A 23532-nucleotide genomic window follows, 5' to 3' on the forward strand; every position below is an offset into this window, starting at 1 on the left:
ACCACCCTTTCTGCAAAGATTAAAAAAGCACAATGATGATGTTTAGTTCAAAAGTTTGTGGACATTCTGATCAATTCCACATTAATGTACTCTTGGAAGCCATTGAAACAATACCGACTTATGCCAAAATTTTTAAGGAAATTTCACACCAAGAAAATGAAAGTTGAGAAGTATGAGACAATTTTCACAGTAAAAGAATATTGTTCCGTATTGAACAAGTTACCGCCAAAGTAAATTGATCCGGGGAGCTTTATTATTCCATGTTCTATAGGAGCTAATTTCGTTGGAAAGGCATTATATGACCTTGGTTCAAGTATGAACATAATGCCAAAATCTATATTCTTGAAGCTTGGTATGGGAAATGCCAGACCCACCTCTGTGATTTTACAACTTGTGATCGATCTCATTAGACATGAAAGGAGAGTCGAAGATGTCATAGTGAAATGGATAAAGTTGTGTTCCCAATCGACTTCCTTATCATTGATTGCGAAGATGATGCCAAGGCACCATCATCTTGGGTATACTTTCTTAGCTATTGTTTGTATTCTGATTTATTGTGAAAAAGGTGAATTTACCATGAGAGTTTCTGACATGTGTGTGACTGTCAATGTTTTTCGTACTCTCAAGTATGATGATGACTCTGAAGAATGCCAAGGCATTTTTTAAACGAACTCCTTAATTGAAGAAGAAACCAAACAATTTTTCCAAAGCAATTTCATTCAGCTAGTAGACTATGAATGGCCTATTGACGATGAAAGCATAAAGGAGCATGACAAATTGCCAGCTGGGGTGGAGAAATCTAGCTTACTACTTGCTAGGTCAGGTATGCACTTTGAACCACTTGATTTTGATGAATTTATTCATCCTAAGCCATCATTATTGCATGCACCAACCCTAGAGCTAAAACATTTGTTAGGGCATCTTAAATATGTTTACCTGGGTAGTTATAATACTTTACTTGTGATTATTTCCTATAGCCTTAATACTAACCAAGAGCAAGTTTGTTAAGTGTCTTGTCGCAGCATAAAGAAAGAAAGTGGAAGGACGATTGCTGATTTGAAGGGGATTAGTCTCACGATTTGCATGTATAAGATCTACTAGAAGAATGTCATGACATTGTAGATATTCAAGAGGAATTCCCTAATGAGAAATTATATGCCACGGCAATCCCGTGGTACGCTAACCTTGTTAGTTTTCTTGTTAGTGGTATACTGCCTTTTGAATTGAACAGTCGGGACAAGAAAAAATTCAAGCATGATGCAAAGTTCTACTTGTGTGATCCATATTTATTCAAGCATTATGCAGACCAAATCATTAGACGATATGTACCTGAAGAAGAGCAACAAGATCAATACCATTATCATATGGCCCCAAGTTGAGGCCATTTTGGAGGAGCAAGGACATCGCTAAGGTTCTACAATAAGACTTTTATTGGCCAACACTGTTCAAGGATGCTCACGCATTTACAAGTACTGGGAATATATCCAGGAGACATGAAATTCCATTGCAAAGCATTCTGGAACTTGAGATTTGATATTTGGAGCATTGACTTCATGAGACTATTCCCATCTTTTGTGGTGATTTGTACATATTGTTTGCTATGGATTATGTATCAAGTGGGTGGAGGTGATTGCAATATCAAACAATGATCCATACCAAGTGCAGAAGGGTGTAGTTTACGCATTTGTGTTTTGCTGACGACTTGCTCTCTTTTGCAAGGGAACCTTGGACTTTGTATAGGGGTAAAGAGTGTGTTGGAAGTCTTTTATGAGCAGTATGGTTTATGTTGAAAACATTTTGATGTTTCGATATAAACAAATTAAGATAAATGAATTTAAGATTTTACAAATGATTTTCTAAGTATATCGATACAATTATTCGAATATCAAATATTACTCCAAGTCTTTCAAAGTTTAATTTCAATCCTTACTAAGTGTAAAATTGTGTTGTATACTTAAAATTTTTGAAACAATTTTCACAAAGTATTTCGAACAAAAATGAGCCAAAAATTCAATTTTAAAGCGATGTACCGATGCACTACTTCATGCATCGATGCACTCCTAAATTAATTGAATTTTGAATGCATTTAGGCACGATGCACAAGCCATGCATCGATGCACCCCTGAATATTTTGAAACATCGAATGCATTCAGTGCACCGATGCACAAGACATGCATCGATGAACTATGGTTATTTGAAACATCGAAGCTGATTGTGCACCGATGAACTCCCCAGTGCACCGATGCACTTGGAAAGCCAACAGTCAAAATATTTGAATTTACACTTCATGCACCGATGCACCTTGACTATGCATCGATGCACACACACTCCCAACTGATTTTATTAATTGTTTCACACAATAACGACTCTATTGACTCCACTAATGATCCCAACATTCAGAAGTGATCCAAGGTGTATTTAAAAAAGCTTAGGAGCCATTGATCAATAACAGTTATCAAGAATCAAGAGAGAATCAAAGAGAAAGCATCAAACCTCAAGTTTGAGCATTCAAGCCTATTTCATTCAATATTCATTTTGCTTTCAACAAGAACTTGTTGTGCTCAATTGTATTATTCTTGAGTGTTATTTCTTGTTTTAATTGTGCAAAATCTACTTGTGAGGTTTCCTTGTAAGTTTGCAAATTTGTGTACTTTCTTTGGGAGAGAGTGTTCTCAAGAATTTTGGGTATAATTCTTGAGGAGTTGTAAGATACTCTTTGTCTCAAAAGAAAGAACAAATAGTGAATTTGTTGGAAAATCCTTAGTGTGGATAGCTAAGGTAGTGGACGTAGACTTTGGTTGAGAAAGTCGAACCACTCTAAATTATTGTGCAAATATTTTCAATTTTCTGCAAAAGCTTCCACCGAAATTTTTATTTCCAATTCACCCCTCTTGGTCTTTCTGTCGATCGATTAACTCAACAATTGTTATCAGAGCCTCACTCATTTGAAGGGTTAATCGCCTCTTGAGTTGATTCGAGAAGAGTTACATCGATAATCAAGTCATCAATGACCTCTACTTTAAACTTTGACTTCGTCTTGATTCATTGCCCGCCAACAAGCCTTATTTCTTCAATTGAGCTAATTATGCTTATTTGAATAATAGAAGATGTACTTCATTCAGCAAGTGACATGGGAGCATAGAATATCATAGAACATGGATACATCAACCTTCAACTCATCCAAGATTGTGGAGTGAATGAGAGACAAGAATGTTCCAGCTCGACTCCAAAGCTATCCATATTATTTTTATGCTCTTGGACCAGATGAATACGGAGAGTTTCATCTTGTGCAACCGCCAGGAGATATGGGATAACCACAAGTCACCCATGAAGGCACAAACGAGGTAAAAAAATCTAAATTGGTCTTCTAACTCATAGCTATGAAAATTTCAGATGAAATCAGATGAAGATATCAAAGCTATGACAAATAGATTTTCACGATTGTCAATGGTCTCAAATCATATGGAGAGATCATACCAAACGAGAAGCTTGTGAGGAAGTTAGTTTATTTCTAAACCGAAAACTTGCAATCATCGAGGCTAAGAACTTAAAATCCTTAACCCTTGATGAGTTGATTGGTTCCCTCCTCACACACGAAATAATGCTTCAAGATGAGGTAGACCTCGAGAAGATTGACGAGACACCGAAAGAGAATGAGAGAAAGAAGAACGTAAGTGCTCTTAAATCCATAAAAGATGAGAGTGATTCGAATGAAGATGACGATGACGATGAAACATATTTTTTTCCAAATGGTTCAGAAAATTAATGAGGCCCAACCGAGGAAGAAAATTCAAACGAAATGAAGGTTTCAAAACTGAACCTAAGGAGAAAGACCCAATCATTTGCTATGAGTGCAAAAGCTAGGGCATGTCAAATATGATTACCCACAATTGAAGAATAAGGTGAATCCAAGAAGAAACACAGGCACACGTGGCTACATGGAGTGATGAAGAAGGTTCCGATGAAGAGGAACAAGAAGTAGCAAACTTGTGTTTAATGATCATCGGGAAGATTCTAAGGTACCTCTAACTCATTTAATTCAGATGAATTATCTTATGATGAGTTATTAGAGGATTATAATGGGTTGGCTTAGGATTATAAGACTTTATTTTCAAAATACAAAAATGATATTTCAAAATTGAAAAATGAAATATCTTATGTCCAAAACCAACAATGAGCTTGAAAGTAAGATCAAAAATTGCAAATCAAATTAGATGAATTTGAAAAGAAAAATAATGATTTGTATAACTTACTTTCAAGAGTACATGATGATCATCAAAAGAAATGATGATCTTAAAACTTTCTTTAATAAGTTGGAACAAAACGTTTTAAAATGGAGAAAATTCAAATCCAACTTTTGTTAGAAATTTTTTTAAAAACTACAATCATAGAGGTCCCCGAAGATCCTCCTAATGGAAAAATCGTTAGAAGTATATGGGTTCCTAAAGAACTCATTACTACTAAAGATAAGAATATCTACACAAATGATACCTAAGGGGACTAGAATTTTGGAAACTAATGAATATGGACCCAAAAGAAATTGGGTACCAAAAATAAAAAATTAATCTTGTGTAGGAAATGAGCATTGCTACAGGCACAGGAAACAAATTCAAATTCATGATACCTTGATAGTGGATGCTTAAGACACATGACCGGAGACAAGAACCAGTTCATAGAGCTTAACGCCAAAAATGGGGGGAAGTGACTTTTGGTGATAATTCAAAAGGTCACATTGAAGGAATAAGCATTATAGGAATACCTCTTCCATACAAATTCAAAATGTTTATATGTGAATGGGTTAGAGCATAATCTATTAAGTATAGTCAATTTTGTAAGGGATTTAATGTCAAGGATGAGCATGATAGTTGGTTATGTCATAGGAGACTAGGACATGCTATATGAGTGTTTTGCAACAGTTAATTCAATGAGATTTAGTTCGAGGGTTGCCTAAACTAAATTGATAATATAAAATTTGTGATGCTTGTGCTAAGGAAAACAAAAGCGAGTTTCTTTTAAATCCATTAATGACATATCCACTAGTAGAGTATTACAATTGATTCATTTAGATCTTTTTGGGCCATCTAGAACAACTAGCTTGGGTGGAAAACAATATGCATTTGTCTTGGTAGATGACTATTCTAGATATACTTGGGTTCTATTCTTAAGTACTAAAGATGAAGCATTAGAAAAATTCATCACGTTTCAAAAGTAATCCAAAGAAAAGGTTACTCTATAACTAGTGTTAGGAGTGATCATGGAACTGAATTTGAAAACCTTGGATTTACTGAGTTGTGTAATTCTAATGGTATTAGCCATAATTTTCAGCACCTAGAACCCCTCAACAAAATGAGTTGTTGAGAGGAAAAATCGAACTTTAGAAGAAATGGCTAAACCATGCTTTGTGAAAACAATTTACCAAAATATTTTTGGGCAGAAGCCACAAATACTGCTTGTTATGTTGTAAATCGAGTAATGATTAGGCCTATTTTGAAGAAAACTCCATATGAACTTTTCAAAAATAAAAAGCCTAACATTAACTATTTCATCCTTTTGGATGTAAATGTTTTGTTTTAAACAATGGTAAAGAAAATCTTCGCAAATTTGATGCTAAAATTGATGAAGGAATTTTTCTAGGTTATTCCTTAAATTCTAAAGCTTATCAAGTATTTAATAAAAGAACTTTAGTTGTAGAAGAGTCTATACATGTTGTTTTCGATGAAAATTCCCTTCCGAGGAAGGATTCTTGTGTGAATGGTGATGTAGGTATTATAAACACAAATGACGTTGACATGACATTGGAGAAACATCATCAAAGGAAGAAACGAAAGATGATGAAACTCAAGATCTTCTCGAGAATCCAACCATTGAAGAAAGGGAAGTCTCTTACCCAAGGGAATATAACTATGTCAAGGATGGTGAAATAATAGGTGATCCATCCAAAGGGGTAACAACTCGATCTTCTCTTAGAAATATATGTAATTATGTTGCATTTATTTCATGTATAGAGCCTAAGAATATTAAAGAAGCATTAAATGATTTAACATAGTTAATTTTCAATATATGAGTTGTCAATACCACTAGAGCTAATTAATTTAGCATTTTGAGTGTTTAAAATGGATTTTTGACATTTTGTGCATAATGCATCGATACACTACCTAGTGCATCGATGAAACCCTTGAATGTGCATCGATACACCATTAAGGGTGCACCGATGCACTCTGCCGTGCATCGATACACCCGTCGGGTTTTTGGGTTTAAATGCTTATTTTCTCATTCTTTCAAAACCCCAAACCTAGAACTCTCACACACCGTCATACCTCTCTCTCACCCTACTCTCAAATTTGCCTCAAAACAACTGTTTTAAGTCTGAATCATCTTGCATTTCAAGTCCAAATCCTGCTACAATCATTAAATCGTGCAAAACAACATCACATTCCTCTCAATCCAAAATTTCAAAGTAAATTTTTTTAAAACCCATGTTTTATTAATTTTTGAACTTAGGACTAGTTTTGATTAGTTCTAGGATGAACATTACATCGGGCATTGATTGTTTAGTGTTTAGAAACTAAATTTTACAACCAATTTTGTCAAAAACACTCAATTTTTCAAAAATATTTTTGAATTTCGAAATAAAAAAAATTCAAAAAATAATGGTTTAATTAATGTTTTTGATTCAATTATGTTGTTTTCATGAAAACTATCCATATTATGATCTTCAAACATAATTTTTCAAATAGTTTTCAAAACTTTGCCCATTAGGATTCGGTTTAGAGAAACTTGAAATATTGCGAACTCAATTGAGTTTTGGAACTGATTGAATTGCATACATGTGTTTTTAATATGCAGGTTACCTATCCTTAAACCATATCAAACCCTAAACGACCTAGGTCCTTATCGAGTCGATCAAACTGCCCTCCTATTCCTCCTCCACCACAAAAATCCAAACCCAAACGAACCCGAGTTAACCATTCTTAACTCTTGCTTCAACCAACCCGGTCTTCGTAGAGTTGAATTATATGATAGGTTCGTTAGTAATTTTCAATCCTATAAAATTCGAGAGTAACATATCCCTTCCATTCAAGCAATGGAAGATATTGACTTCAAACATCTTCCTATCCTTCGTTCCTAGAAATTTGATAAATTGTGCCAAATTCAGCCCATTGTCTATCAGCAATTAGTTCACATTTTCTACTCTAATGTGATATATGTTCAAAATGCTCATTGTACCGAAACTATAGTCATTAGATCCTATCTTTTAGGTCAAACCATTTTTATTAATTCGAAAACAATTGTTGATGTTTTTGGTTTAGACAATAATGAGATAAATAATGAAAGAGATCTTGTGGCTACTCCCTATCAATCTAAGGGTAGAGTTAGTACCTTACAAACACATCATGACCGATTTCTTCATTTAATGATCTCTTGGTGGTTTATACCATCCTGAGGTAGGTACTCTACTCTTAGAGTCATCAATTTATGGTGGATACATTGTATCTAACACAATAAGAAAATTAATTTGCCACATATTATTTTTGGTGAGCTTGTTGATAACGTAAACGTTTTCCCTTCAAAAAATATAGAAACTTTAGTTTATGGTTGTCTTCTTTCTAATATTTTTATCAAACTAGGGCTTAAGGTCTAGGTTTACATTCCCATCCCTCTCCAAAACCAAATTAATCTCACTTCCTTAAAGAAATCGGGATGGAAAAAGGATAAGGAAACAGGTTAATGGGAATATAGACCCACTGAGCAAACTTTGGAAGCTAGCTCTTCACGAGCTCCACCTCCTCCGGCACTAGCAGCAGACGATGAACCCGAACTTCAAGAACTTTTTCAACATATAGACGATCACGTACCAGACGATGAGCCGACACCCGCACAGCAAGAGGAACAAATGCCTCAATATTTTCGAACATTTATGGAGTCATTTGATCTAAGGTTTGCTTCCATGGAGTCTCAACTGGCTGAGTTTCAACGGGATATGCGTGAAAGTATGGATGCTCTCACACTTAAAGTGCGAGCACATTATCCTCCTCCTCCAGATCCTTCTATGGACGACTAGACCTATCCTGCTTTAGTTTTCCTGAATTAAACTTTGGATTAATATTTTGGAGTGCCTTACCTTGAATTGTTAAAAACTTTTTGATGCTTTTGGATGATTGGATGTTTGAACTTATTATATATTTGGTTTAGTTTGAATTTTCAATTTGAGCTTAATGTTTATTATTTTTGCATCATTTACATATTAGTTGCATTATGACTAATTTTGTCATTTCATATTATGGATATTGAATTATGAAACTAATGGCCAACCTTTCTCTTGATATTTGGTCTTAGCAGCTTGAACTTTAAAATTCTAAGTATCAAATGGCTATGTTTTTCAAATACCTTGTCTAAAACCGTTTTAGAGTCTTTTTGATTTAACAAAAAAAGAGGAGAATATATATTATAGTAAGGGGGAGTAATTTCAAAATTGATTTCAAAAATAATTTTCATAAAAAAATCTTAAATTTTCTCAAATGTTTTGTTATATTAAAAAGGGGGAGATTGTTGAAAACATTTTGATGTTTCGATATAACAAATTAAGATAAATGAATTTTAAGATTTTACAAATGATTTTCTAAGTATATTCGATACAATTATTCGAATATCAAATTATTACTCCAAGTCTTTCAAAGTTTAATTTCAATCCTTACTAAAGTATAAAATTATGTTTTATACTTAAAATATTTTTGAAACAATTTTCACAAAGTATTTCGAACAAAAAACAAGCCAAAAATTCAATTTTTAAAGGGATGTACCGATGCACTACTTCATGCATTGATGCACTCCTAAATTAATTGAATTTCGAATGCATTTAGTGAACTGATGCACAAGCCATGCATCGATGCACCCCTGAATATTTGTAAACATCGAATGCATTCAGTGCACCGATGCACAAGACATGCATCGATGCACCATGGTTATTTTGAAACATCAAAGTTGATTTGTGCACCGATGCACTTGGACAACCAACAGTCGAAATATTTGAATTTTACACTTGATGCACTGATGCACCTTGACTATGCATCGATGCACACACGCTCCCAACTGATTTTATTAATTATTTTCACACAATAGCGGCTCTATTGACTCCACCAATGATCCCCAACGTTCAGAAGTGATCCAAGGTGTATTTAAACAAGCTTAGGAGCCATTGATCAATAACAATTATCAAGAATCAAGAGAGAATCAAAGAGAAAACATCAAACCTCAAGTTTGAGCATTTTCAAGCCTATTTCATTCAATATTCATTTTTGCTTTCAAGAACACTTGTTTTTGCTCAATTGTATTATTCTTGAGTGTTATTTATTTGTTTTAGAATTGTGCAAACATACCTTGTGAGGTTTTCCTTGTAAGTTTACAAATTTGTGTACTTCTCTTTGGGAGAGAGTGTTCTTAAGAATTTGGGGTATAATTCTTGAGGGAGTTGTAAGGTTACTCTTTGTCCTCAAAAGAAAGAACAAATTAGTGAATTTGTTGGAAAATCCTTAGTGTGGATAGCTAAGGTAGTGAACGTAGACTTTGGTTGAGAAAGTCGAACCACTCTAAATCGCTGTGCAAAAATCGCTGTGCAAATATTTTCTGCAAAAACTTTCACCAAAATTTTTATTGCCAATTCACCCCCCTCTTCCGTCGATCGATTAACTCAACAGTTTAAAACTTAATGCTTTTAAATTTGAGCTATTCATATTTGGAGTTTATGTGGCTCAAAAGTTGCTCATGCAAGAGGTAATAGGTTTTAGGCTAGGTGAGTTGTCTATCAGGTACCTGGGATACCTCTTGTCACTTGAAAGTTGAATTATATGAGTTGTATTATTCTTGTGGAGAATGTGAAAGCTAAGATTGAAAACTGTGATGATCGTTGGTTAAGTTATGCTTGTCGTTTGTAGCTAACTAGTGTTGTTTCGTTTGGTGTGGTGAATTTTTGGTGTAGACAATTGGTGCTTCCTTGTGCTGTGATTAAGATAATTGAGCATCTATATTCTAGATTCTTCTAGAAGGGTAGGGATGTGTCTGCCAAAGGTGCTAGAGTCAGTTGGGAGAGTGTTTATTGTCTTAAACCTGAAAGGGATTGGGAGTTAAGAACCTGAGGTGTTGGAATAAGACATGTATTCTTGCCCTTTTCAATTGTATTGACACTATGGATGAGTCCTTATGGTCTTCTTGGGTTTATAGGTATATATGTTATTAAAGGGGTTGATCGTTGGTTAATAGAGCGTAGGATTGGTCTTAGTTGGATTTTGAAGAAGGTCTTAAAATTCTGTGATGGGGTTCGTGCTCTGTTGGCTCATTCTATTAATTGGAGGTCGAGATATTTGTGGGAGGATATAAGGGAAAAGAAGGGTAAAGTCACTTGGCACAGACTGCTTTGGGTTTCCTTGAATGTTCCAAGACACGCGATTGTTTCTTGGATGTTTGTCTCAATAAATTACCCATTACTGATCATTTGATGCGTATGGGAATGGTGATTGAGGGGAGATGTAAGATTTGTGGGGTTACTCAAGAGACCAAGGACCATTTTTTTAGTGTCATCTCTCAAAAAGGATTTGGGAAGATGTTCTGAAGCTTTGCAGGATTCAAAGGCTTATGGGCAACTGGTGTGATGAGCTTCATTGGGTGACTACTCGGCTAAAGGGTAAATCTTTACTTGTTTATATCCTTAAAATTGCTTGGTGCACGTTGTATATTTTGTTTGGGGTGAGAGGAACTCTCAATGTTTTAGGGGCACTGTGAGATGTGCAGGGGATTTATTTGATTGTATTAGGGGGTTGTGAGACTTAAAGTTCAAGAGAGAATAGCTAGAATGGATATTGTAAATAGCTTGCTATGTGTTGCTTGGGGCATTCAGGCCTTCTAGTGTTGTATTCTTTATTTCTTTGTAGCAACATGTTTTGGCTTCTTCTTTGGGTAATAAAATTGCAATTATCCAAAAAAAGAGAGTAAGGATTTAGTTGAAAAGAAAATAATATATAGAGGGGTATTATCACAATTATCCCTAAATATATAAGGTAAGATTACATTTTTCGGACCGGGTCGGGTCAAATATTTTTCACCTTATACTCAAATCGGACCTAAACATAGTTTCTAAAAAAACTCAATCTGACTCGAACCCCATTTTTTTAAAAATGACTTAATAAGGTCGGAAACCTGTCGAGTTCGGGTCTCATGTCCATCCCTACTCAAAACCTCTAGAAATAATAACACTTTCCTTAACTATTAAAGTGGCTTTAGATTTTTAACATACTAAATCTTAATTCTATAAAAAAAATGATTTTTGAACTTTTAATTCATACCTCGGGGGGATTCATAATGCACATGACCGAGATGAAGTTAGAATGAAACTTTGATTATTAAGTCTTTAAAAACTATGAGTTGGGATCTAATTCATCGTCGTCATCATTAAGAGAGTGTGAAAATTAGGCGTTCACACATTAAGATTTATCATCTTTATCTTCATATTATGATATTATAATAAATAACAAAAATTTTATATAGGTATATTTCTTTGTAATAACATTAACATCAACTCTGTCTCTCTCTCTCTCTCAAGGTTGGATGAAATAAAACGAGCTCAGGGAGATGTAATGGTTGATTGGTTGCTTAGGCGGAACTATGAGGAATATTTGATGGTTTCTCGTGTGCTTGGAATGATGCTCTGAGAGCAGCCTTCTGTATTAAAATACAGTTTGTAAGATTCCAAGTTCATTAATACATATATTTTACACAGTAATATCCCAATGCTGTGATGAACTTGTTCATCTCCTTGATTTATGAAGGGCATGAAAAAAAATGAAGAAGAATACACTTTGGTTGAGAGCCAGGTTGAAGAACTGAACCTTAAACGAATCGGCTGCTTGAAAACTATTGGAAAAATTTAAAAGTTGGAGATCCAATTCCAAATACGGGCCCCCCGTGTCAGAGACTCACATGATGGAGGTCCATGGCAATGGCTTGAATCGTCACTGTGTCTGCAGGTACCCCTTGCAAATGTCATCCTCAGTGCAGACTTGGGTACCACTTGCAGTTTCAACCTCACATTCATGAACTACGTTGCAGAAACCCAAACCAATTTTGATTTTAACTAAAATAGAATCGCTTTGGGATTTTTGTTTGATTTATCTAATTGCCAGTTGCCACCTATTTCAGATGTGTGCCTAAAAATAGAATATGACAAATCATTAATAGTTTGTCACTAATTTTAAGATAAACGGCAGCAACTCAAGCTAATCACAAGCTAATCAACCCCAAATTTATACGTCGCGGTAACCCATATGTAGACATCAATTTTTTCATTTTAAATTATTATTATTAAAATTATTATTATTATTATTAGTAATATTATTTATTATTTATTAAATATTACAAAGCCCAAATCACAGCCCAATTACATTCAAATCCCAGACCCAACCAGAACCGACCCAAACCTAAATGGAAACCCTAAACTGATTTAGGGTTTCAGCTAGGGTTTTTAAACCCTAGCACTACTGTTGTTGCCGCCGTTTCCAGATGCTTCCAGCCGCCTCTGATGATTCCAGGTGTCTCCTCTCGCCATTGCCGACGGTCAGCCGCCCCACGTTGACGCTTCAACTGCCAGGTGACCCAATCCGTTGCAACCACGACGACGCAGCCTCGAAGAAACTTCCAGAAGAGCCAGTTTCTCTTCCACGTTGCAGCTACCAAGGTGAGTCACCACATAGCCCGGTGACTCACCGAGAAGCCCCTCTGTGACCAGTCCATACCGAGCACCATGGTGGCTATAAAAGCCACCACCGAACCTGCAAAGAGGAGGAGGAACCACAGCAAGCAAAGAACGGAGACAACAACCAACAGACCAGAAAGAGCAACAAAGAGATACCGAACAGAAAAAATAATAATAATAATAACAACCCTCAGCAGCAAACAAAACAGAAAGAAAAAAAAGGAGAAAGAACTTACCGAGGAAACCACGCAGTGACCGGAGACGCTACGTACCGAGGAAACATTCGAAATACCCGAAGGTATTTCTCTAGATCTGCTCCGATCAAGAGCTTTTTAGGGCAAACCAAGGCCAGATTCGGGCCTTTATTTTGGGGTCTTTATGTAAAATCCGACCGCCATATATGGTAGCCGGCGGCGGTGGTCGAGACCAAAGCGCGGCCGTCGGCCGGAGCTCAATTCCCTCAGATGAGGGAATTAAAGAGAGAACCGAGAGAGAATGTTAAATTCTCTCTCAGTTCGAGAGAAGAGGAACGAAAGAAATGAGGATGCTGGCCCTTCGGGCCAGCCGTTTGGTAAAATATAAATCCCTCCTCAAACGACGCCGTTTTGGGGAGGGACCCCTGTGTAATTTTACATACGGGTAAAACCCTTTCCGTAGTCATTCAAGTTTTATAAATTTACATTATGGTCACTAATATCAATTTATGAGCCTTGTAATTTGGTTTTCTAATTCAGTTTTATTATAATTTAATCACTGCTACATATGTATATATATCCTTAGTATAAAATACCCTATTTAGTCCCTTAAGCTTTAATATTTTTTATTTTGATCATTAATTAAATAATTAAGGCTAAATGACAATGTTAATTATCATATTTCATAACATTACGAATTAGACCATTTAATTTTATTAGATTATAATTTAGTCCCTAAGTTTAATATTTTCATTTATTTTACAAGCTTTATTTTTTTTTCATACCATGTTTTAATTGTATTTTAAACATTATCATATGTTACTTTTATATATTTATGTTCATATATATTTAATTATCATTACTATTACTATTATTCTTTATTAATTATGTCAATATATAGTCTTATAAATATATATAATATTTATTTATTTATTCTATTTTCCTATTTATAAATTTAATTTTATAAATTACTTTTAAGAAAAATAATTATATTTTGATATTTATTTATTTTTAATATCGAATTAAAGAGCTGTCTTAAGGCACCTAGAAGCCATTTTCTGATATTTTTGAATAAATAAATATCTTACTATATTAAAATAAAATGTTTTTGATATTTATTTTTAAATATCAAAGAAAAGAGCTGTCTTAAGGTACCTAGAAGCCCTTTTCTGATATTTCTAAATAAGTAAATATCTTATTTATGTATATTAATATATTTTCTTAAAATTATTTGAAATAGTAGAATTATGAATTAAATATATCTTTGAATTTTTAAATTTCCAATAATAGAGACAATTTATAATTAAAAAGTACCAATTTTGGGCATTGTATGGGTGCTAATCCTTCCCTAAACGTAACCGACTACGAATCCCTTTTTATTATTAAAAAGAACGAATTTTTGGTTATAAACGCAGATCAGTTCATCTTTTAACTGATGTTTTCTTAAAACTCTTTTAAAAGATAATTTTTAGGTATTTGACCTACCTAACCCAAAAGGCCGATGGCGACTCCCAAATTATTTTAAAAAACCATTTATTCACATCACTTTTCCCGCCAAATAAAAAATTTCGTGCCCGGGCGAAAACTGGTTACGACAGCTTGGCGACTCCGCTGGGGACTCAGTCATGCTTTGAAATTAATTATAAATTGTCTCTATTAATTAGAAATTAAAAAAATTCATTTATTTAATTTTTAATTCTTTTATTTCAAAATTTTTTATTACATACTATTTTCATATACTTATCATTAATTTTTTTATTTTATTTATCTGTTAGAAGTTTGAACATTTCTCCTCATACACAACACTTGCATTGCATAAACATAAAGCTCTATAATTGAGTTTGTCCCTTTTAAGTGGGAGTGAAAGCGACGTCTTCGTGAGAATTTATTCTCCGTGTCAAACCTAGCAAGAAACTTTCGGGGTTCATATGCTCTATGTCTTCGTGAGAATTTATTCTCCGTGTCAGGTATAGAGAAATGTATCCCCTCGAATTGAACTCGATCCATTTAAATCTGTAATGGACTAGGATTGAGGGTTGACAGCCCAAGGGGGCACTAACAAGGACAATTCGAGTACCTTTACTCCTAGAACTAAAACCCTACATGTAATAAACCTTAGAACTTCTCCTGATCTAAGACAATACTGAACCTCTGTCCTTAGGTATACACAAAGGAGAAATAAGCTTTAGCTTTTAATTTTTTAATTTATTATTTTTTCTGAATAAATGCATGCGAACTAAAAATCATGCGGTTAGGTTAAATTTTCCAAACAAAGCATGGAACTAGAAAGCATGAGGTTAAGATTTATACCTTGATAGATAGATTTTTTTCATTAGTTGGTACTAACTATTTTATTTTTTCTCATTTCTTTTGTTTGCATTGCATGATCATAGTATAACCAAAAGGTGTTTACTTGAAAGACTGTTCATCATATTGGAAAGAAATTGTAAATGGACAAAAAGTTTTATGATCAAACAAAATATGATACAGCCAAAGAAAGACATCCTGAGGAAACTCTGAGGATAGAAGCAAGCTATGCACCCAAAGATCATATGACCATTGAAGAGCAAAAAGAGATACGAGAAATAAGAGAGCAGATGACCAAGATGATGGATATAATATCTGTTTTGGCCAAAGGAAAAGAGATTCCAGCACAGAAAGAGAGAGAGCTCAATAAACCTAACTCTGCAGTTTCAGATACGCAAGGGATTTCGATTCTTAACCAATTTGAGAAATTACAGACAGTCATTATTCGTATTCATAAATCGTCTGGAGATACCAAAGAAATGGTGATGACTATACAAGCTCCCAGACAAGAGAAGAAATCATGTAATCAAAAATCATCAAAGTTTGGTCTGCTCCCGATGTCTAAAACTCAGGTTCAATCCAAGACAAAAGGTGGTTCTCATCTTGATACTATCCCCATATCATATAAAGAGTTGTATGAGAAGCTACTTGAAGCACGAGAAGTGGATCCATATTATATAAAACCGTTCCAACCTCCGTATCCAAATTGGTATGACATCAACGTTCATTGTGAATATCATGCCGGAGCTCAAGGACATACCATCAAGAATTGTCTTGCCTTCAAACGCCGAGTCCAAAGTCTTTTGGATCATGGAACCTTACAATTTATGGTAAATGATCGACCTAGTTTGGTAACCGAGGGTCCTGATAGATTAATACCAAAAGTCTTCAAAGGTAAGAATATCAGTAGGGGCGCCCAGAGAGAAGAAGATTTGCTGAGGTTTGAAGCTCAAATACGTCATTTGAAGATTGAAAACGATAAATTGAGCACCAAAATGGAAACCATACATGAATACTTCCAGAAGGTCAGTCAAGCCTTTCAAAATGCTGGTATAGGAAACACCCCAGAAAAGTGGATAGCAGGGGTCACCAAACTGAAAAAGAGTTACAACATACATGAAGATCTTGTCCAAAAACTTTTTGAACACAAATGTTCTCTCACAAAGGAAAATGATCAACTCCAAGAATTGACATAGGAGATGAAAGAACACCAGAATATCATGGAAGAAGCTGCAGTCCAGACAAGCAATATGACACATAAGCTGATAAACTAACTTGGTTTTAGAGAAGAAAATGGGAAAGTTATTCCCTATATATAAAGTTTTGTTAGGACTGAAAGTTGTCCCCTACATGTAAAAGTTTTGTTTGATGTACTGAAGCTTTTGTGTTAAATAAAATATGTTCTAAGATGATCACTCTTAAGTAACACCTTTTCATACATGCATTTACATTTTGTATCTGCGCATTTTCATTTTGTATTTTTACTTTTTATATCTTTGAATTGCACATTTTGCATTCTTATTTTTCCATTTATGCATTTTTCATTTTTTTATTTAAGTACTGTTATGTACTTTAATTACAAAAACATGTAAATAATTCATGAAAGGTTTTGTAACAATAAAAACCAAGATCATTCATTCATCTTACTGTACCATCATCATGAAAACAATGGAGTAATCTTATGAGGGACTACAAGATCAGTGGCTAGAACAATTGACAAGGTTACCTCAGGATATAAGGAAAGAAACATCAGATTCAGTACCAGATGGATCAAATCAAATTATTCAGTATGTGACATCTGATAAAGAAGAGATAATTTATAAAGAGCAACCATGCTGTCAGATTGAAGAGTCGAAAATGGTAAAACCCTCTGGGGCATCCCAATTGAACCCAAAGAATAGCCTTGTTCATTATTCGCAATATGAGGAAAGATTCAAGAAGATGGATGAAGCAATCAAAAATATGAAATGTGATGATACTTCCCACAAAGAATTAGAAGCAAGAGAGCTTAGCTTGGTTCCAGATTTGATTATTCCCCATGAATTCAAAATGCCTGATTTTGAGAAATATGATGGCACAAGTTGTCCCCTAATCCACCTGAGAATGTTTTGTAGAAAAATGGGAGGATATTTAAATTCTGATGACCTGTTAATTCACTCTTTCCATGATAGCCTTGTTAACCCAGCAGTAGTCTGGTACAATCAGTTAACCCAAGAACAGATCAAGAAATGGATAGATTTAGCTGATGCATTTTTGGGACAATATCGGTATGTTAAAGGCTTAGCTCCAAAACGTATGGATCTTCGAAGAGTAAAGAAGAAAACCAATGAAAGATTTCAAGAATATGCCTTAAGATGGAGAAGAGTGGCAGCACAAGTTCAACCTCCCATGTTAGAAGAAGAGATATCACGTATGTTTCGTGATTCCCTTCCAGCGCCTTTCTTCGAGTTAATGCAGGCAAATCCGACAAAGGAATTCGGGAATCTTGTGACAAGTGGAGATTTAATTGAGAATGTAATCAATGAAGAAAACTAAAAAGTCACATCCAAGAGCCCAACGGATCAAAAAGCAAAAGCTGATGATGTGAATGTATGTCGCATCCAGAATCCCCGCAACTGCAAAAGAAAAAGAGCAAGTAACTGTTCGGATCGACCAAAGAAAGTCATGCGATCAAGAAAAACTTTGGAAGTGTTCCAAACTTCTATTTCAGACTTATACCCTCATTTGGTTAAAGGTCAGTACATCACACCAAGACCAATGAAAATATCACCAAACCCTTCTGCTCATAGCTATGATCAAAGTAGTGTTTGTGATTTTCACTTGGGAGTATTTGGGCATTCCACGGGCAATTGTAGGCAACTGTTAAAAGAAATAGAGATGCTTGTTGCCAAAAGAGTCTTGACACAAAAAATGATCAAGAAATGGGGGGCAAATGAAGACAATGACTCTGATCTTATTACACAACCGACATTAAAGGAGTGATGATGCATGAACAACTGGAAGTGTTATCTACCACTGTAGTACCTTTCTATTTTCAGCATCTTGTTTGAACTTGTTTTTTTGTTCCTTTCTCCGTTTTTTTGTGCAATAAATAAATGTGTGTTGCTTATTAAGGTTATGAGTAAGGAATCAAGTCTTAACCTTAAGACTATTGAGTATCGAGTAGATTAAATATCCTTTTAAATTTGCAAGAGTTATAGATCTATTGACAAGTGATAAAATTATATCTTCCATATCCCATCCAACACCAATTACTCGACCTTTACCAAAACCAAATCCTGACACTGCATTTATCTGAGACTCTGAAGAAATGTCTCTACCTGTTTTTGAGACACCAACTCTAGATGTTTACCTTATCGGATAGAGTTGATTGATGATATTACCTTCCACCATATATACATTACTTTAAAAGTCACACATTTATCCTTCCAAACACAAAACCATCATAAACCAAAAGACCTCAAAAGAACCAAACTTTCAATTATTCGTGAATTTTACTACAAGAAGAGACGAGATGAGGAATCATGGACCAACTCATTGATGATAATTTCGATTGATTAGGGCATACTCAAAGAAGAAGGGGAAAGTGATTGATTGAAATAAATATATCATGCATTAATTACAGTTTTTCATGTAAATAAAGTTAATCTTGAATATTCATCCCTCTGTGGATACCTCTTTTTACAAAGGTTTCTGTGTATGAGATGATGAACGACATTGTTTCATTTATCCTTTAATATATATATATATATCATTTGTTGTCCCCAATTGAGCCTGAATGATTTTTCTTCTGATTCAACCCTAACCAAGGATCACCCTCTACATTGGGGGGCAAGGTAAAGGATATTGGCTCACAAGAATAAAGATTGTCAATACATTTTTTACGAAGACAAGTTTCCATGAAGTCAAGAAAGTTTTGAACTACAAAGTATGTCAAATACAGAGTGCTTGAAGATCAATCCAATCAAGAATAATGGAAAACCTCCAAAATGCAAAAGGAAAAGGAGGTGATCAAAGCAATTGAAGTATTATACTCATCCAGCAAAGAAAGAAGGAAAAAAACAAAACAAAAAAAAAAAAAGAAAAAAATTGAATCAAGATGGGTGAATTATTGAGCCTCAAGTTACAAGGTTAATCAAGTACAAACAAGAAAAGCAAGAAATGCTGAAGATATGAGAAAATGGAAATGAATCCAAAATTTGGCAGTCTAGAGGGATCCAAATGATGGAAAAATCCCCAACAAAGCAGATCCAAGTTAAGCAATGCAAGATTGATGGAATCAGAATGAATTGATCCTTGGTTTGATTACCCTTAAACACTTATTTGGGCCTTTTTATCCCTTTCTTTCGTAACCATAAGCCATGGCCTACGTTACGTACCTGAAAAGTCCATTTTAATCATACAGGGATTTCTAAGTAAAAGAGAATATCTTCAGAATTCATTCCGCCTCTCAAGATTGATTTTTATTTGCAAAAATTGGTTTTTAAAATCTTTAATGCATGATATGAAAAATGATAAAAGGGGGGTTCAAGATGTAAATTTTTAAATAACATCTTAGAACCAAAGGAGGATTCGAGTTGAAAACCTGAAAAGGCGGCTCGAATATTGAATGGTGCAACAAACGACATAAGAGATGATCTTAAGCTCTTAAATGAAGCACCACACATCCCAAAGACATTCCTGAGATTCTGGAATCAAGAAGTATCTCTACAAGATGAGCATAACAACCATTTCTTCAAGTTAGTGGAAGCCCGAAGCGACATACTGAACCAACTTGAGAGAACCTACTTTACCAGAACCAACCTATACCTTAAATCAGTCAATATTTTTGACACTTGTTATAAGACTATGATTTTTGAATGATTTAAAAGTGTAGTTGATTTATTAGATATTCATTAAACTTATTGTTTATGATTTGATTATATTGTGAACCTGAAAGGGGCAATACTTTGTAAAATTCTTCAATAAACAAAGGGAAAAAAAATATTTTCAAACAGGACAGTCTCAAATAAAGAAGGTCCTTGAAGCAAATTGTTGCTTAGTCTACCTCTGTTGAAGAAAAAGAATGAACGAGGCCAGAATAATGAAGCACTTCACATTTTTGAAGGCAAGTGGTCCAGGAAGCTAGAAAGTCTGGAGAATTGAACTTGTGACATTCTTCTATGACATTATCAGTAGTTCATCAAGAAAGATTATCGTTTATCTCATGCTGAGGGCGATAAGCATCACCAGACAGATTATTTTCCCCAACCATCAATTCATGTTCTCTAGAAGATTACATCATAAAGCCATGAACAAGTCACTACCTGCACTCTGGTTATACCGTGATGCTGGCTCAAGTCTTGATACATTATTGCTACTTCTTCTATGCCGATCATTTTGTTTGTCAGGATTATATCCATTATGTCCTTCAGAAGATTGTTGAATTTGAAATTGAGAACTTATAGCACAGAATAAGACATTGGAATAGATTCTACACTTGTATGCTGTACAGGATTCCAAAAGTTGAGATAACCAGTTTTACCATCAACTAAACCTTTCCATAGTTAAGGAAGAGTGGGATATGGCAGTGTGTATTTTGGAGCAGCAGAAGAGACAGTCATTGTGATAATCATTGCAAGGAAATGCACCAACAAAAATCTTCAAGCCCATCACAATGATGTTTAGTGTTTCCGGTAAGGTTGTTACACGGGATGCTACCGACAACAAGGTCGAATCCGCCAAATCTACTCATCAATTGCTCTAACTGATCATCATTCAGTTCTTGCACATCTGTTTTTAAAGGTATGCCAAGACAGTTGAAGGTAACCTCTGCATCACTGATTTTAGAGAAAAGAGACAGAACATTGATATCACTAGAGAACATGTCTCTAGCAGCTCCTCATGTATAGTTTTTTAGGGAAACCTAGAAGCATTTCCACCTCATTAGGTTCAAGTGGAGTAACTTTATTCCTTCCAACCCATACCAGATTCCATTTTCAGCACTCATCATGAACATACTTCTGGACACTCGAAGGTAGCTCATCGTCATAAGCTTCAAGAACCTTACAGATCCTTTCTGTCAATTTGGCACTTCCTGTACATGTTTGTAAACAGTTCGAATTTGTTCTTGGATCCCAGGAAGGCCATCATTTCTTCGTCAATGGAAAAATATCATGTATAGTGCGTGGAGAAAACAAGATAAGAGAAAATATGTTCTCAATTGGCAGAATTATGAATATAGCCCTTTTCAGTGTAATAGCATGAAAATACTTCGAATCTACAAATTTTGGCTCTACATCGAATAAGTACTGTGATATTCTAGTCCAAACATTAACTGGAGCAAGTGCCATGTGATCATAGTAGAAATAAGAAGACTCAATAGCATCTTCTGGAAGTGTTCTTTGAGTTATCTGATCTGATTTGGTATAAACCCCAAAACCAATCATTGGATTTGAAAGATGAATTTGCTCATAGTAGAAATAAGGAGACCCAATAGCATCTTCTGGAAGTGTTCTTTGAGTTATCTGATCTGGTTCGGTAGGAATCCCATAACTAATCATTGAAATTGAAAGATGAACTGCATGATCGTCTTCATTAAGAAGCTTCTTTTCAAGCTTCCTCTGCTTCTTCCTTTTCCACAAATCATAGCCCAAGTTTCGCCTTTGCTTGTAATTGGGATCATTGTATAATGGCTTCCTATCTTCTACCGGAAGAAGTGTGTCAGTAACCTTAGCCATTTGATCAGCACATATAAAATCTGTCAATTCTGTAATTGATGAATCTGAACCACATCTCTCCATGGTTATTGAAGCCTCAGCCTCTGAGAATCCCATTTTTGTCAAGTATAACAGTTTACTCTCCTCATCAGAATCAGAATTCATGATTTCCTCAATATCAGAAGAACTATCAATATCTGTGAAATCATCCTGAAAGATCGCTTCATAATCAGATGAGTTGTTATCAGAATCAACATGTTGCATGGGTGCGGATTTTTGATGAGCTTGTACCATTGTATATGTAGTCTTGCCATTGCATCAGATTACTGTTTGCATAAATTGGTTTCTCTCCTACATAAAAGTATATTTCAGAGATGACCTTCACTGAAAGATGATAAGCCACTGTGTCAGCCTGGAACAGATTACCAAGCTATTTATATTGCTCTGTCCGACTAAATCCCTCCAGATACAGAAAATGGTCACCTCATTCAGAAGACACATATCTCAGACGTTTCTGTCAGAATGATTGAGTACTTCTTAAGTTTGTGACAATATCAAAAGAATTTCTCAAGTTACTTGACAATATTACTGTTTAGTGACACCAGAATGAGAGTATTCAAGATAAACAGATTTGGGGCACGAATAAAGCCACAAGTACCTACAATAGTTCATTGTCAAAATTGGACCTCGTGGGAATCATGACATTTTAGTTAAACATACATTGAGAGTTGAATCAGAAGCAGATATTGGGGCAGACTGAAAGCCCATTTCAATTAGAATCAGAAATATTGATGTATTCTGAACATTTATATCAGCAAAATGTTAGGGCATGTTGAAAACCCTTTCAATCAGAATGAAGAATATTGAGGTATTTTTTTTGTATTAGCCAATATTGGGGCATGTTGAAAGCCCATATTATCCTATGTCAAGATCATTGACTCGAACAAATATTTCCAATGAGATACAAAGATATGAATAATGAAAATGGTGAAACAATAACAGTCAATCTGACTACACATAATTGCTTCGTTCATCAGGCAGTTGTATTAGGGTCCTGTTGTTAAACAAATATTTATTCAGCAAGTATGGTTTCAAATACCCAATCTTCTTAAACCATGTGTCACATGACAGTGTGTTCTTTGTTAAGCTACATCATGGTTGCATGAACAAAGATGGTCCCTTTGTAGACCATTCAATCCAAGGATCAGTTCCTCGAGACCTCGAAATCTGAATTTGGCCGTTTGTGTGTCGGTAATAATTGAAAATATTTCTTTGAGATTCCTGTCAGTTAGTTTCAACCATACTGTTGAGGTTACGAAGCTGTTTTTCACATCAGTTTTGTTTAATTGATGACGTTGAAGAGAGAAGCTCAAGTATATTGCTCTTTCCCGATTGTTACTGGGGTTATCATTGCCAGCTAGACTAAACCGAGTTTTCATCTATTTGGTTTATCATGTGCGTTTCATCCCCAGCATCAAGAATTCTACGGATATCGTTCTGTACATGGATCCTATAGCTGAAGTGTTTCTATTTTCTACCATGCTCATGACGGAAGAAAACGTGATCTGTATCACACTTTGCCTTTGCCCGA

The 23532-nt window shown here is 34.9% G+C and overlaps 1 pseudogene; it reads right to left on the minus strand.

Annotated features, from left to right (window-relative positions):
- Positions 1-12595, minus strand: part of LOC120173320 — a 29378-nt pseudogene extending 16783 nt beyond the window's left edge.
- Between the last annotated feature and the right edge of the window lie 10937 nt (positions 12596-23532).

Source organism: Hibiscus syriacus, unplaced genomic scaffold (genome assembly GCF_006381635.1).
Source record: "Hibiscus syriacus cultivar Baekdansim isolate YM2019G1 unplaced genomic scaffold, ASM638163v2 tig00111947_pilon, whole genome shotgun sequence".
Taxonomy (NCBI): Eukaryota; Viridiplantae; Streptophyta; class Magnoliopsida; order Malvales; family Malvaceae; genus Hibiscus; species Hibiscus syriacus.